This window comes from Saimiri boliviensis, chromosome 13 (genome assembly GCF_048565385.1).
Source record: "Saimiri boliviensis isolate mSaiBol1 chromosome 13, mSaiBol1.pri, whole genome shotgun sequence".
Classification (NCBI taxonomy): domain Eukaryota; kingdom Metazoa; phylum Chordata; class Mammalia; order Primates; family Cebidae; genus Saimiri; species Saimiri boliviensis.
The window spans coordinates 92750085-92765583 of NC_133461.1; positions in this window are offsets into that span (position 1 = coordinate 92750085).

A 15499-nucleotide genomic window follows, 5' to 3' on the forward strand; every position below is an offset into this window, starting at 1 on the left:
GTATCTATCAAGTTGATCATGTGGTTTTTATCCTTCACTCCATTAATGTGATATATCATATTGATTGATTTGCATACATCAAACCGTCCTTGCGTCTTAGCAATGAATCACACTTGGTTAGAGTGATCCTTTTAAAATGGTGATGAATTAGAATTAGTGGCATTTTATTGAGGATTTTTGCATGTAGGATCATCAGAGATACTAGCCTGTAGCATTCTTTTCTTGTGGTATTGGGTGTCTTTGGTATCAGGGTAATGCAGGTCTCATAAAATGAGTTTGGAAGCATTCCTTCTTTTTTCAAGTTTTAGAAGAGTTTGAGGATTGCTATTAGTATTTTTAATGTTTCATGGAATTTATGAGTGAAGCCATCTGGCCCTAGGCTTTTCTTTGTATCAAAAGGTGCGGTGGCTCACGCCTGTAATCCCAGCACTTTGGGAGGCTGAGGCGGGTGGATCACGAGGTCAAGAGATCGAGACCATCCTGGTCAACATGGTGAAACCCCGTCTCTACTAAGAATACAAAAATTAGCTGGGCATGGTGGCACAGGCCTGTAGTCCCAGCTACTAGGGAGGCGGAGGCAGGAGAATTGCCTGAACCCAGGAGGCGGAGGTTGCGGTGAGCCGAGATTGCGCCATTGCACTCCAGCCTGGGTAACAAGAGCGAAACTCCGTCTCAAAAAAAAAAAAAAAGCTTTTGATTACTTATTCAGTCTCTTATTTATTATTGGTATCTTCCAACTTTCTAATTCTTCTTGATTCATTCATGGTATGTTTCATATTTCTTGCAATTAATCCAGTTTTGCTAGGTTACCTAAATATTTGATGTGTGGTTCACAATAACTCCTTATGACCTTTTTGACTTCTGAGGTATCCACTGTAATATATTTTCTTTCATTTCTGACTTTTTTGAGTCTAACTAGACTATCCACTATTATAAGTGGAGTATTGAAGTAGTCTCATATTACTGTTTTTCTCTCTATTACTCACTTCAGATCTAACACTATTTGCTTTATATTTTTAGGTGTTCTGATGTTGGGTGTATATACATTATTATATCTTCCTGCTGATTTCAGCCTTTCATAATTATATAATTTTTTCATCCCTAGTAACAGTTTTTGAAGAAAAGTCTGTTTTCTGTGATACAAATATCGTCACTCCTGCTTTATTTTGGTTACCAATGACATGGAATATCTTTTTCCATTCCTTCACTGTCAGCTTATGTGTGCCTATACGTGAAGTGAGTCTCATAGAAAGTGTATCTCTTGATCTTATATTTTATCCATTTAGAGACTCTATGCTTTTAGATTGGGGAGTTTAATATATTTACATTTAAATTAATTATTGTTATATAAGGACTTACTAGTACCATTTGGTTAATTGGTTAGCAGCTGTTTTGTTTTTCTCCTTCTCTCTTGTTTTCTTCCTTTCTTATTTGATGATTTATGTAATGATTTTCCTTTTTTCTCATTATTTTTTATGTATATGTTACCGTTTTTTGAGGATATCATGTTTGCCTAAGTATCTTGTAACTATGTAATAACCATCTACAGAAATGTTATAACCATCTACAGAAATCATGTTAACAGCCTCTACATTTCAACTTCACCCCACCCAGTCTGTGTTATTGCAGTTAGAGTTCACTTCCTTTTATATTGCATATGTATGAACAAATTTTATGGTTATAGTCATTCTTAATATTTTTGTCTTTTAACTTTTATATTAGAGTTAACATTAGTTTATGTACCATTATTACAGTGTTAATGTTACTATGTATTTATCTATATATCTACCTTTACCTGTGAGATGTATGCTTTCAGATGCTTATGTAGATGATATTTACCATGTTTTTATTTTAAGAAGTCTCTGAAGTTTTGCTTGTAAGGAAGGTTTAGTGGTGATTAATTCCATCAGTTTTTGTTGTCTGGGAAACATTTTGTCTCGCTTTCATTTTAAAAGGATAGCTTTTCCAGGTATATTACTTTTGGTTGGCAGGTTTTTTTTTTCATTACTTTGAATATATCATCCCACTCTCTCTTGGACTGGCTCACTCTTTCTCTGGAGAAATCCAATGATAATCTTATGGAGGTTTCTTTCTATATGAGGAGTTTCTTTTCTCTTGTTGCTTTCAAAATTCTCTTTGTCTTTGACTTTTGCCAATTATATTATATGTATTGGTGTAAACTTCTTTATATTCAACTTGCGTGGGATCTTTTTGGCTTCTTGAATCTGAATGTCTGTTTCTTTCTCCAGATTTGAGAAATTCTCAGTCATTATTTCTTTCAATAAGCTTTCTGCTCTTTTCTCTCTCTTCTCCTTTGGGAACTCCATTATGCATATATTAGTTTTATTGATCATGTCACGTAACTCCCATAGGTTTTCTTCACTTTTTTTCTTTTCTTCTCTGAATAATTTCAAATGATCTGCCTTTGAGTTTACTACCTCTTTCTTCTGCTTGATTGCTTTAGAAACTCTGTCACATTTTTCATTTCAGTCATTGTATTTTTTAATTCCAGAAATTTTGTTTGGTACTTTTTTTTTGACTTTTATCTCTTGTTGAAGTTCTCATTTTGCCCATGTATTGTTTCCCTGAAATGGCTGATTTATCTATTTGTGTTCCCTTGCAGCTTGGTGAACTTTAAAACAATTATTTTGAATTATTTGTCTGGCAATTCATAGATCTCCATTTCTTTGAGGTTGGTTACTGAAAATGTACGGTGTTCATTCAGTGGTTTCATGTTTCCCTTATTTTTAGTGTTATTTATAGCCTTGTGTTGGTGTCTACATATTTGAAGAACCAAGTATCTCTTTCAGACTTTACAGACAGCTTCAGTAGAGAAAGACATTAGCCTGTGATGGACTTGAAGGCACTGGCTAGATAAGTTTTGTGGTGATGGCAGGTTCAGAGGGGCATGGCAGTGCTCGTTCAGTAGGTGCAAAAGGCCAGTAGTTCTTGGGTTGTACAGTGGTGCCAGCTGTCAAAATTAGGGAGAGGTTAAGAGCCCCAGCATCAGGGAAGTGCAACAACATGGGTTTTGAGTGGCTCCAGCAGGTGAAGCTCACATCAGCAAAGACTGTGAGTATACTCAGCAGTGAAGGCTGCAGGGATCCAGGACCATGGCAATGGCTAAGCCAGATGAGGTCCTCGATTGTTTTCTTGCTCTGCTTTTCTTTCTCTGGGGAAGTTGGAGCCAATGGGTTCCTCTTAGTGCCAAGCTTTGCTAGTCTAAAGAATGGAGTAAGGTAAGTAAAATTATACTGTTCTTTCTACCCCTTTCACTGCAATTTATCCTCAATTTTTCTGTTTCACTGGATCCTACAGCTTCTTAACTGTACTCCAGAGCTCTCATAAGACTTATTTTCATCTGGAGATGCTTGTAAAGTTATTTTGCATGTCGGGGGTACAAGAGCTGGGACCTCCTAGTCTACCATCTTGCTTATGTGCAGTACTTTTTATCTTCATATGAAATATGCTTTTACAGCTAAATTGACAAATTTATTGGCACATGGTTGTTCCTAATAGTCTCAGCATCATTTTAACATTTTATAATTTGTAGGAATTGACCTCTTGCTCATTTCTAATATTTGCAATTCGTGTATTCAGTTTCTCTGTATCTTCCCATTGCTTTCTCTCTCCCTCTTCTCTATTCTAATAATGGTAACTAATGATTTATTATTTTTTTATGTTTTCAAGTAGCCAGTTCAGGTTTTATTTCTTATTTTTTGCTCTTTTCTGAATTTCATTTTATTGATTTCTTCTATTATCCTTATTATTCTCCTTTTTTATTATCTGAATTTCATTTCTTCATTTTCTAGTTTATTGTGGAAGAAGCATAGACTTTTGGTATGATTTCTTTCTTCTTTTCTGATATAAGAATTTAATTCTATAAATTTCATTTTCTAAACTGTGTCACATGATTTTAAACAGTATTTTCATTTTCATACAATTCAAAAATACTTTCTAGTTTCCTGTGTGATATTTTTCTTCAACCTAAAGTTATTTATGATTGTGTTCTTTAATTTTCACACTTAAAGATTTTCTAGATATTTTTATCTTTACTGCTAATTTAATTCTATTACTAACAGAGAATGTAATGTGTTTGGTTTCAGTAAACATCTTTGAAAATATCTATGTACTCTGGAAAAGAATGTGTACTTTGCTATTTGTGCTTAGAGTATTCCATAAAAGTAGTTAAGGTCAAGTTATAGGTTTGTTCAAATTTTCTCTGTCTTTATTGATTTTGTTGTCTATTTGCTCCTTAAGATAATGAGGGCTGAAATATTCAGCTATAACTGTGGACTTACCTAATTTACTTTTCAGTTCCTTGGTTTTATGCTTTGTGCATTTTGGTGCTATTTTTATTGTGCTCATGGACATATAGGGGTTTTATGCTCTCTTTATAAACTGTCATCTTTTTCATTATGGAATGTGTCTTTTTATGGCTGCTAAACTTTTTGTTCTCTCTATCCTGTCTGATATTAATATAGCCATTCTAGATTTTTTGATCATTTGTGTTTATGTACTATATTATTTTCATCTTTTTACTTTTAGCTTATGTGAATTTGCACATTTAAAGTTGGGATTTTTTGTGGACAGTACATAGTTGGGACTTAATTTTAATCTAATTTATAATCTCTGCCTTTTATTTGAATCATTTAAACAACTTTCAATCTTGTTTAATGTTTTCCATTTTTTTTTTGGTCTGTTCTTTGTTTTTGTTGTTTTTGTCTTTGAGACAGAGTCTTGCTCTGTTGCCCAGGCTACAGTGCAGTGGGGTGATCTTGGCTCACTGCAACCTCTGTCTCCAAGGTTCAAGTGATTCTCATGCCTCAGCCTCCCAAATAGCTGGAACTACAGGCATGCACCACCATGCCCAGCTAATTTTTGTATTTTTAGCAGAGACAGGGTTTTGCCATGTTGGCCAGGCTTGTCCTGAACTCTTGTCCACAAGTGATCTGCCCACCTCAGCCTCTCTAAGTGCTGGGATTACAGGCATGAGTCACCATGCCCAGCCTGATTTTTTTTCTGTTATTTTTCCTGCTTTTTTAGATGCATTGTGATTGTCATCAGAATAGTATTATTAAGGAAAAATAAGCAGACAAACAAAAGTATCCCACTCTGTTATGAAACAGAAACATGCAACTCACTTTTAAAATTAAATATATGTGTGTGGACTGGGCATGGTGGCTCATGCCTGTAATCCCAGCACTTTAGGAGGCCAAGGCAGGCAGATCACTTGAGGTCAGGAGTTCGAGACCAGCTTGGCCAACATGGTGAAACCCCGTCTCTCCTAAAAATATAAAAATTAGCCAGGCACGATGATGCACACCTATAATCCCAGCTACTCAGAAGGGTGAGGCATGAGAATCACTTGAACCTGGGAGGTGGAGGTTTCAGTGAGCCACGATTGCACCATTGCACTCCAGCCCCAGTGACAGAGTTAGACTCTGTCTCAAAAACAACAACAACATCATCAACAAAGGAAATACATAATATGTGTTTAATTAGATTTATCATCTTTATTTGTCCTGCAAATTCAGAAGAAGTTAAATATTTCAGTTTGTTAAAAACTATTTTATGAACTAGGTATCAAATGAAAAAAAATGTACTGATATTAGTGCAGAAAAAATAAAGAATTTGCACCTGAATGCTAATTCACCAATTTATTTACAGAAAACAGTTGGTGATTCAAAACTATGCCTCCTAATCTTGGTTCAGTGTTGAAAGAAATAATGAAAAATGTAATTTATATTAAATGGTGGTCACTCACTGTGTGACTTTTCTATCTGTGTGAAGAAAAAGCAATCAGTGTAAAACTCTTTTCACTAGAGTATGCTCCCTATAGTGGTGCTTTCTAAGTGTTTGTAGTTCATAATTAGCTTCCTGTATATAACAACAATAAACTCCTTCTATAATTCTGAACATTTTCTCAAGTAGCTCTCTCAGTGACATTTTTGCTACTTGAATAGACAGAATCTGTCACTCTCCCTCTGAACCTACTTTTAGCATGTGAGTTTGCTACAACTGTCCTTGCCTTGGAGAGCTGTGGGAAGAACTGCAGTTATCCAGGTGGTGGAAAGATACATTTATATCATAAGAGAAGGTGTTGGCAAGGAAAGTGAAGTGAATAAAAAGTGGAATCTCTTTAAAAAAAAAAAAACAGAAGGTGTTGGAATATAAATCTGCCAATCAGTTACAATAAGTCAAAGCTAATATTCAACCCAATGTTTGTGTCTATTTCTCAATCGGCTCAGAATTCTGAGGGAAAAGAAATGAGATTAATTCTTAAGCCCAAGCACATGATGCTTTGGCCAAGAGACCTTTAAAATGCACTAGTGGAACTTACACTTGGTGATCAAGATAGCATAGAAAGATACTGAAACTCTCGGGTTGGCAACTGCATTTGGCGACTGCATGTGATTGGCTAGTTTTGGAACGGATACGTTGTGAAGTCTCAACTCACTCGAGTACAGGGAATAATGATTCTTCCTACTGTGCTGGTTAATTCACCCCATTCCTGCCTAAAGAAGGACTCTCCTAATTCCCTCTCAATTTAATCCCATAACTTTTCAATAACTTTACTTATTACATCAGTTTCATTTCATTCCGTATAGCCTCAGTGTAATTCATGTTATTGAGGTATTATTGGCATATGATACTGCATGTTTAAAGTGTGTGGTTTGATACACTTTGACAACATGAAAACATCCATGACATTCTGACCACATTGAAGAGAGTGGTGTTCATTACCTTCATTGTGGTGATAGTTTCATAGATTCATCACCCTCAAAAGTTTCTTCTTGGGCCAAGTGTGATGACTCATGCCTGTAATTCCAACACTTTGGGAAGCCAAGGTAGCAGGATTGTTAGAGCTCAGGAGTTTGAGACCAGCCTGGGAAACAGTGTGATCTCATCTCTATAAAAAAAAAAAAAAAAAATCATCTGCGCATGGTGGCATGTGCCTGTAGTCCCAGCTACTCTAGAGGCTGAGGTGGGATGATTGCTTGAGCTCAGGAGAATGAGGCTGCAATGAGCCATGATTGCACCACTGCACTCCAGCCTGGACCACAGAGTGAGGCCCTGTCTCAAAAATTTAAAAAAAAAAAAAATTCCTCTTGCCCCTCATAGTTCGTTACTCTTACCCCTACCCACACCCTCCTTTCCATGTACAGCATGCAGGCATTTTTTTTTGATCTGGCTTTTTTCACAAATCATAAATATTTCTGAGATTCATCCATGATGATGTATGTATCAGTACAGGCGTATCTTGTATTATTACACTTTGATTTATTTTGCTTCACAGATACTGCATTTTTACAAATTGAAAGGTTTTGGCAACCCTACATTGAACAAGTCTATCAGCACCATTTTTCCACATTTGCTCACTTTATGTCTCTATGTCACATTTTGGTAATTCTCTCAATATTTCAAACTTTTTCATTATTAATATATCTGTTATGGTGGTCTGTGATCAAGGATCTTTCATGTTACTGTTGTAGTTGTTTTGAAGAACCGCAAACCACACCCATGTAAAATGGAGAACTTAATCGATACATATATTTTCTGACTGCTCCACCAACCAGCCATTCCCCCATCTTTCTCCCCCTCTTTAGGCCTCCCTATTCCCTGATATGCAACAATATTGAAATTAGGCCAATTAATAACCCTACAATGGCCTCTTAAGTATTCAGGTGAAAGGAAGAGTCACACATCTCCCACTTTAGATCAAAAGCTAGAAATGATTAAACTTAGTAAGGAAAGTATGTTGAAAGGCAAGATAGGCCAAAACTAGGCTTCTGTGTCAGTTAGCCAAGTTGAGAATACAAAGGAAAAGTTCTGGAAGGAAATTAAAAGTGCTACCTTTGTGAACACACAAAGGATAAGAAAGCAAAACAGCCTTATTGCTGAAATGGAAAAAGTTTTAGCAGTTTAGATAGATCAAACCAGCCACAACATTCTCTTAAGCCACAGCCTAATCCACAGCAACACCCTAACTCTCCTCAATTGTATGAAGGCTGAGACAAGTGAGGAAGCTACAGAAAAAAAGTTGGAAGCTAGAGGTTGGTGTGAGGTTAAAGGAAAGAAGTCATCTCCATAACAAAGTACAAGGAAAAGATCAGTGCTGATATAGAAGCTACGGTAAGTTATCTAGAAGATCTAGCTATGATTATTGATGAAGGTGGCTACACTAAACAACAGATTTTCAAGGTAGATGAAACAGCCTTCTATTGGAAAACAATGCCATGTAAACTTTAATGGAGAGAGAGAAGTCAGTGCCTAGTTTCAAAGCTTGAAAAGACCGGCTGACTGTTTTGTTAAGGGCTAAAGTGGCTGGTGATTTTAAGTTGAAGCCAGTGCTCATTGACCATTTCAAAAATTCTAGGGCCCTTAAGAAGTATACTTAAACCTACACTGCCTGTGCACTTTCTGGAACAATAAAGCCTAAATGAAACACCCCTGTTTACAACATGGTTCACTGAATATTTTAAGCCTAATGTTGAGACCTACTGCTCAGGAAAAAAAAAAAAAAAAGATTTCTTTTTGAAATAGGGTCCCTCTGTGTTGCCCAGGCTGGTCTTGAATTCCTGGTTTCAAGCCATCCTGTCCAATCTGTTTTTAATAGGCCTGAATCTTAATAAGCTTTAACATGTGAATGTCAGTGGTGAAATGTAACCTAAACATAATCAGTTGAACCAAGGGATGGAATTGCAGTGGTAGCTGAGGTTGGCATTAGATTTTGAGCAAAATAATCTTTTAGTTATATAGACTGTTTACATGTTGGTGAGTTGAAAATTTCTTGATCCTTGTTGCCTATTTTCAGGACAGTATATTGGGTTGGTGCAAAGGTAATTGTGGTTTTTGCCATTATGCAATACATCTACACATTTATTTTAAAATACATAAATATCAAAACCATGTTTCCTATTAAGAGTGTAAAGTTATCTTTAGGTATCTGAAGGTATCTAAATATTAATAAATAAATGACAATAAGTTATAAATAAGATATCTAAAGATTCCAAGACTATTTTTTCAAAAAGTGTATGTTTTTTCTAAAAGTTTCTTTTTTCTCTCTGTGGTTTTGATTTTCATCCCACTTCAAGAACTATATGGAGGATTAACTTCTTAGTTTCCTGTGCTTTCTAGTATAATCACCCTGTCACATGGTCTCACTGGCTCTTGTTAATTCTAAAAGCACTAATAATGACCCTAAATTTCAGGACCTAAACCATGGGTTTAACCATAGAGGAGTGATAACTTTTAACCATAAATAGGTAGAGAATAATAACTAACCTCTTCCACTTATTTAGGTTGAAGAGAAAAACTCTTGATTAATTAAACACCTCCTTCCTGACCCTTGCAAAATACATATATACACATATATTTTTTTAAAATATATGAAATATATATATAATACAGAAAATATATATGCATTTTGCAGTATCACCTGTGTCTGGGACAGCTGGTTTCTAGAAATCAGACTGATTGATAACGTGGATTCATTTAAAATTATGTCTAGATCTTTAGATTAATACAAAGGCTGTGAGGTAAGTTTTAAAATAATGAAAATTAAGTTTAATTGCACTGTATTTTCTTTTTCTGATTTTTGTAAAAATATGTATAAATAATAAAAATTGAAGAAAATTTAAAATTCCCCCAATTCTCATCATTCCAAAACAGTAATAGCCCAAAAGTAATATAATTTCAGTCAAAAGGAAGGAAGGAAGGAAGGAAGGAAGAAAGAAAGGAAGAAAAAGTTTCAAAAACTAGGGATCATGGTGTACCTGTTATTTCAAAATTAATATTATTCAATTTAATTTTAATTCCACCAAAGAAAAAGATATTGAAGTAAAGCTGATTGAAAACATTGAGATTAGTATGCATTTATCACAAAATATGTTGCTTTAAAAATCACTCTAAAATTAAGAAACACAGTAAAATCTTTAAGAGGTTTGAGTAATATTTAACTTTATGGTATTATTATGATAGTCTTGGAATCTTTAGATATCTTATTTATAACTTATTTTTATTTATTAATATTTAGATACCTTCAGATGCCTAAAGATAACTTTACTCTTAATAAGAAAAATGGTTTTGATATTTATGTATTTTAAAATAAATGTGTATATGTATTATATATATGTTATATATATTATATTGTTAAGAAGTATATCATTCATATTCTATTCTGTAACCATAATTTTCATATTGACCAACTTAGAATTTTTAGAATGGATATAATTCTCACTAACAATTCAGCGCAACACTATTTCTGAAATTAGTGTATGTAAGTTATCCATGAAAATGTAAAACTGCCGGGCACAGTTGCTCACGCCTGTAATCCCAGCACTTTGGGAGGCTGAGGCAGGCAGCTTATGAGGTCAAGAGATCAAAACCATCCTGGCCAACATGGTGAAACCCCGTCTTTACTAAAAATACAAAAAAAAATTAGCTGGGCGTGGTGGCATGTGCCTGTAGTCCCAGCTACTTGGGAGGCTGAGGCAGGAGAATTGCTTGAACCCGGGAGGCAGAGGTTGCAGTGAGCCAAGGTTGTGCCTTTGCACTCCAGCCTGGCACCTGGTGACAGAGCGAGACTCTGTCTCAAAAAAAAAAAAAAGAAGAAAATGTAAAACTTCTATATTTTAATTAAATTTCCCTTCCAGTGTTTACATTTACATTTATGTTGTAATACCTTAATCATTGAAGAAGAAAAGAAAAGAGCTTAATGTGTAAATAACACATTCAAGCCAAGGGAAGGTAAATGATTTTACGGTTCACTATATAAATGGAAGTTCTTTAATTATTGAAAAGAAAAGAAAAATGGCAGGAGAAGTTGAGTCTTCATAGATAATAAAAGCGTACAAACTAAGAAAATTCTTAGCAGTCAGTATCATATCCATAATTTTATGTGGCATTTTAGTTTTAGCAAACCATTATCTCCTATTAAATTAATGTTAATTTTAATTTGTTGGTTTGCAACTTTATTTGCTCTTAATTTATGATGTAGGTAGGTTTTATAGTTTTCTAAGAGATATAAACAAAGGAGCTAATAATTCATTTTATGTTTATAAGGTATTTTTTAAATGCAGTGAATAAAATTCAAATAAAATTTTTAAAAAAAATTATTAAAAGTAGCAAGTAATGACAGTGTCACACATGTATCTCCCTGGCTCTTACTGTTTTAGTAGTGCATACAGTACTAACTTTCAACTACCAATGCCTGCAACTGAGGCCTCTTTTTCTTTGTCACCACGAACATAGCAGGTCAGATATGCTGCAAAGAATTAACCCTCCTGGCAGCAGCCCTCAATCTATGACTTAAGGGAATTGGTGTATAAATACCTCAGCTCTTCCTCTCTGTGAGTGAAATAATTCTGAGGCACACATTTACACTGCTGCCTACATTTTCTCAGCAGAATGCAGCACCAGTTGTTGGATGCAGGACACTTATGCAGTGGACCTAAGGTAACGTTATGGCCCCTTTTTCAAGAGGGAGCACAAAGCAGATAAAGGACAAATGAATTCTGAAGTCCTGATCCAAGTTCATCTCACAGTAAATCCAGCAGATCTATGGAATTGCCAAGTAGAAATTTCTCTGCTGCTCAAATGCGTAATCAAAATGGCTATATTAATAGTTGACAAATCTCACACTAGTCCCTGCTCTGTATAGTATGAAAGGCCAAATGGGAGCCACCTGAAAATGCCCCCACCATCCACAATCACAAAAGTAATATCATATCTTGGGCTAGATGGTAAGAAGCAGGGCTATGGTCCCCATCATGCCCCATTTTAATTTAATTTAAGAAGATAGCCCACCGCAGTGTCCACGTTTTAAAGGCATGGGTCAAGGAACCACTAGGAGAACTTGTGCTTCTCATTTCCACAACTTTTGGCCATTCTTGGCCAGAGGTTCTGGTTCCTGGTAGAGAGAGGGATCCGTCTAGACGTAGCTAGAATGAAGTTTCCACTAAATCTAAAGTTACATCTTCTCCCTTGGCATTTTAAGCTTCTTATTCCGGTTAACTAAGATGCAATAAAGAAGCCCTGATTAATGAGCATACACAGTTGCTATGATATTATAGGGGTGGAGAAGACTATGTCCTGCAATCCTTTGCTAGGGGCTTTCTCTGGCCACTGAAGCATGCTTGTTCATGTTCTGGAGAAGTGAACACATCCCAGGAAAAGCTCTGAACCAAAGATGATGGAATTTGTTGAATAGACATCTCATTTTTCTCACCTTTACTTGGCTCCGAGACACATGATCTGCACTATTTTCCAAAGTTCACAAGAAGAGTCAAGCTCCAGTTGTCCTTGCAGTTCTTTTCCTGAAAACACACTCTCGTACTCGTGATTGAGCTTCCCTCCCTTCTGTCTTCATCCCCTACTCCCTTATGCCTGCCAAATAAAGTTCTTGCCCTCAAATCCTTATTTCAGTGTCTCCAGGAGTACCCAAACTAAGGCACGGTCCTTGAAATTTGTTTTTTCTTTAAAAAGCATGTTACCATTTTAAAAACACTGTTGTAGTGCCCAGCCACCATACATGCTTCAATACCTGCTGGGATAACATCCTACAAAGCAGTGGTCTAATTGTTTACATGCTCATAGTCATGAATCAAAGATGCAAGAAAATGTTCTGCAAATGGTGCAAGAAAACATTCTTTGAGAGGGCTCAAATTGTACACTAAAGTTTAAAATCTGTTTAAAACACTTATTTGCATACACACACACATATACGTGTGTATATATATATATTATACATATGCACACACACATATATGTATATATGTAATATATAGGCATTTTAAATTTGGGTACTTAAAAGGACAAATTTCTTTTCTTTCCAAATCTTCCCTTTGTGGAACAGCTCATCTAAGCCTTGGATCCTTGATGCGCCTGCTAATAAGGCTGTCTAAGTGGTACTCTGCATAACCCAATGGTGCCTTGCAACCTGCAGCCCATATCTTCTGGAATCTTCTGGGATTCTGCAGGACACAACTGGATTTACAACAGGCATTTGTAAAATGGTTATCTATCTCCTTAGGTACTACCACCACAATACAAAATGAAGTGAGCCAGCCCATCAAACCAAAGCACTCCCGTGCCCCAAAAGAAATGTTAGACTGTGGATGTTGAAGCTACTTTTATTCAATGCAGTTTTCATTGCCCTGAGGTGCTTTATCTACTGCTGGCATGTACTTACTGAATCATATTTTAAACCAGTATTCGTTCTGATTCTATATGCGCCTCAAAGTCTAAGCACATTGGAACTGGATAAAGGGCTACTGTCAAGTTCAATTTAGTTAAGATTACCTCCTCAACAATACTTCAAAGATTTTATTCACATAAATCATACAGGAGGATTAGAATATGCACTCAGTTTAAAAAGATTACTTTGCCATTCTGATGATCATGCACAATCTTATTGCTAATAAACTTCTTTGTATAGTTTCCCACACAAACAAGTAGAGTTTCTCATGGGAGATATGCTTCTGTAGTTTTTTTTTTTTTTAAGAAATATATACAAGGCTTTGTAGTTGTTTTAAAAAATCAACAAGTAAAGCTGTACCTTAAAGAGAATACTCTACTGGAATATCACAGAAAATTAAATATCTAGTAAGCCTGTTGCAAATAAATCAGCTTTTGAGGTTTTAAAAATCATTTTCATAAGTGATTTCTATTGACCACATGATTATACGAGTAAACTTTAGAGAAGATGTTGAACATTTGTAGCTCAGAGCCTAATGCAGTCTGCATTGCATATTGCCTGTCTGGTTTTTTTTTTTTTTCAAGTTTTTCATTTCAAATGCTTTCTCGGTTTCATAACCACCCTCTCAATATCTCACTATTGTCTGGGACTCAACTAAATTCAAATTTTGGTGTTAACTGCCATGCCTCACCTCGCAGAGAGGCTGAGATTGCAACCTCTGCATTAAAACAGGGGCCCCAGTGGATTTTCCTGAGACTCATACTTAGATGCATTTAATAATATATTTGAACATATTTTAATATATTTTTATAATGATCACATGCGTATGGTATGGGAAAGGGGTCTGATCCAGACCTCAAGAGAGGATTCCTGGATCTCTCACAAGAAAGAATTCAGAGCGAGTCCATAGTGCAAAGCAAAAGCAAGCTTATTAAGAAAGTAAAGGAATAAAAGAATGGCTATTCCATAGACAGAGCAGTCCCGAGGGCTGCTGATTACTCATTTTTATGGTTATTTCTTGATTATATGCTAAACAAGAGGTGGATTATTCATGCCTTCCCTTTTTATACCATGTAGGGTAACTTCCTGTTATTGCTATGGCATTTGTAAACTGTCATGGAACTGGTGGGAGTGTAGCAATGAAGATGACCAGAGATCACGCTCGTCACCATCTTGGTTTTAGCAGGTGTTGGCCTGCTTCATTACTGCAACCTGTTGATCAGCAAGGTCTTTGTGACCTGTATCTTGTGCTGACCTCCTATGTCATCCTATGTCTTAGAATGCCTTAATGGTCTGAGAATGCAACCCAGTAGATCTCAGCTTCATTATACCCAGCTTCTATTTAAGATAAAGTTGCTCTGGTTCAAACACCTCTGACACATAGGCTGTGACATGACTGATCATTTAAAGTTAAAACATGGCAATTTCATGATTTTTCTCGCTTTTCCCAGTTTCCTTCTTCTAGTTATTTTTTTGTATTTATATTCTCTAATCTCCAAGTATGCCAGGAAGCAAGTAGACACAGGGCTAGTGTGGCAGAAGGGGAAACAGCAAGAATATCATGCTGACGTCCTTTCTTTCAATTAGTACTCATGGGTCATGCTCTGGCAATCACTGCTGTTGACATACAGACGTGGCTTCATAGATGGAACTAGAGTTGAACAACTTCTTGGATAGAGCAATCTGGTTTTAAAGTGTCTGTTTTTTAAATATTAGTTTATTTGTCTTAATGTAATGGGTAAAGATAATTCCTCATTACATGATTTACGTCTGTAACCTGAGAAGAGTTAGATTTTTGACTTTAAATTATATTTGGAACCAAATTTTAGACTGATGAAGGTGTAAGATCTAAGAGTAAAAACTTGGTGATTTAACTTGTTCATAGTGTTTTCATTCCCTTGTGTATCTCCTCACAATCTTCTGGAGAAATTAAGTATTATTGTCCCCAGTTCACAGGAAAAAGAAACCTAAAAAATGAAATTAGGAATTTTTTGCTCAAAATCATACATTTAGTTAAGTTAGCATCCGTAGAATTAATGTTTTATTATACTACATCTTTATATGGAATAATGTCTTTTTATTTTATAATCTCTTCTACAGAATTTAATCTTAGGAAAGATCAAAACAAAAAACCTAAGCAGAACTGGAGTGCCTACCAGGTAAGGCCAGGATCTTATTCAGGTTTAGCCTGGCTATAAAAGCTCTCTCTCTCCATTTCCAGGTGTCTTAGTCCAGCTATCATTGCTATAACAGAATACCTGAGGCTGGGTGATTAATAAAGAAAAGAGATTCCAGGCG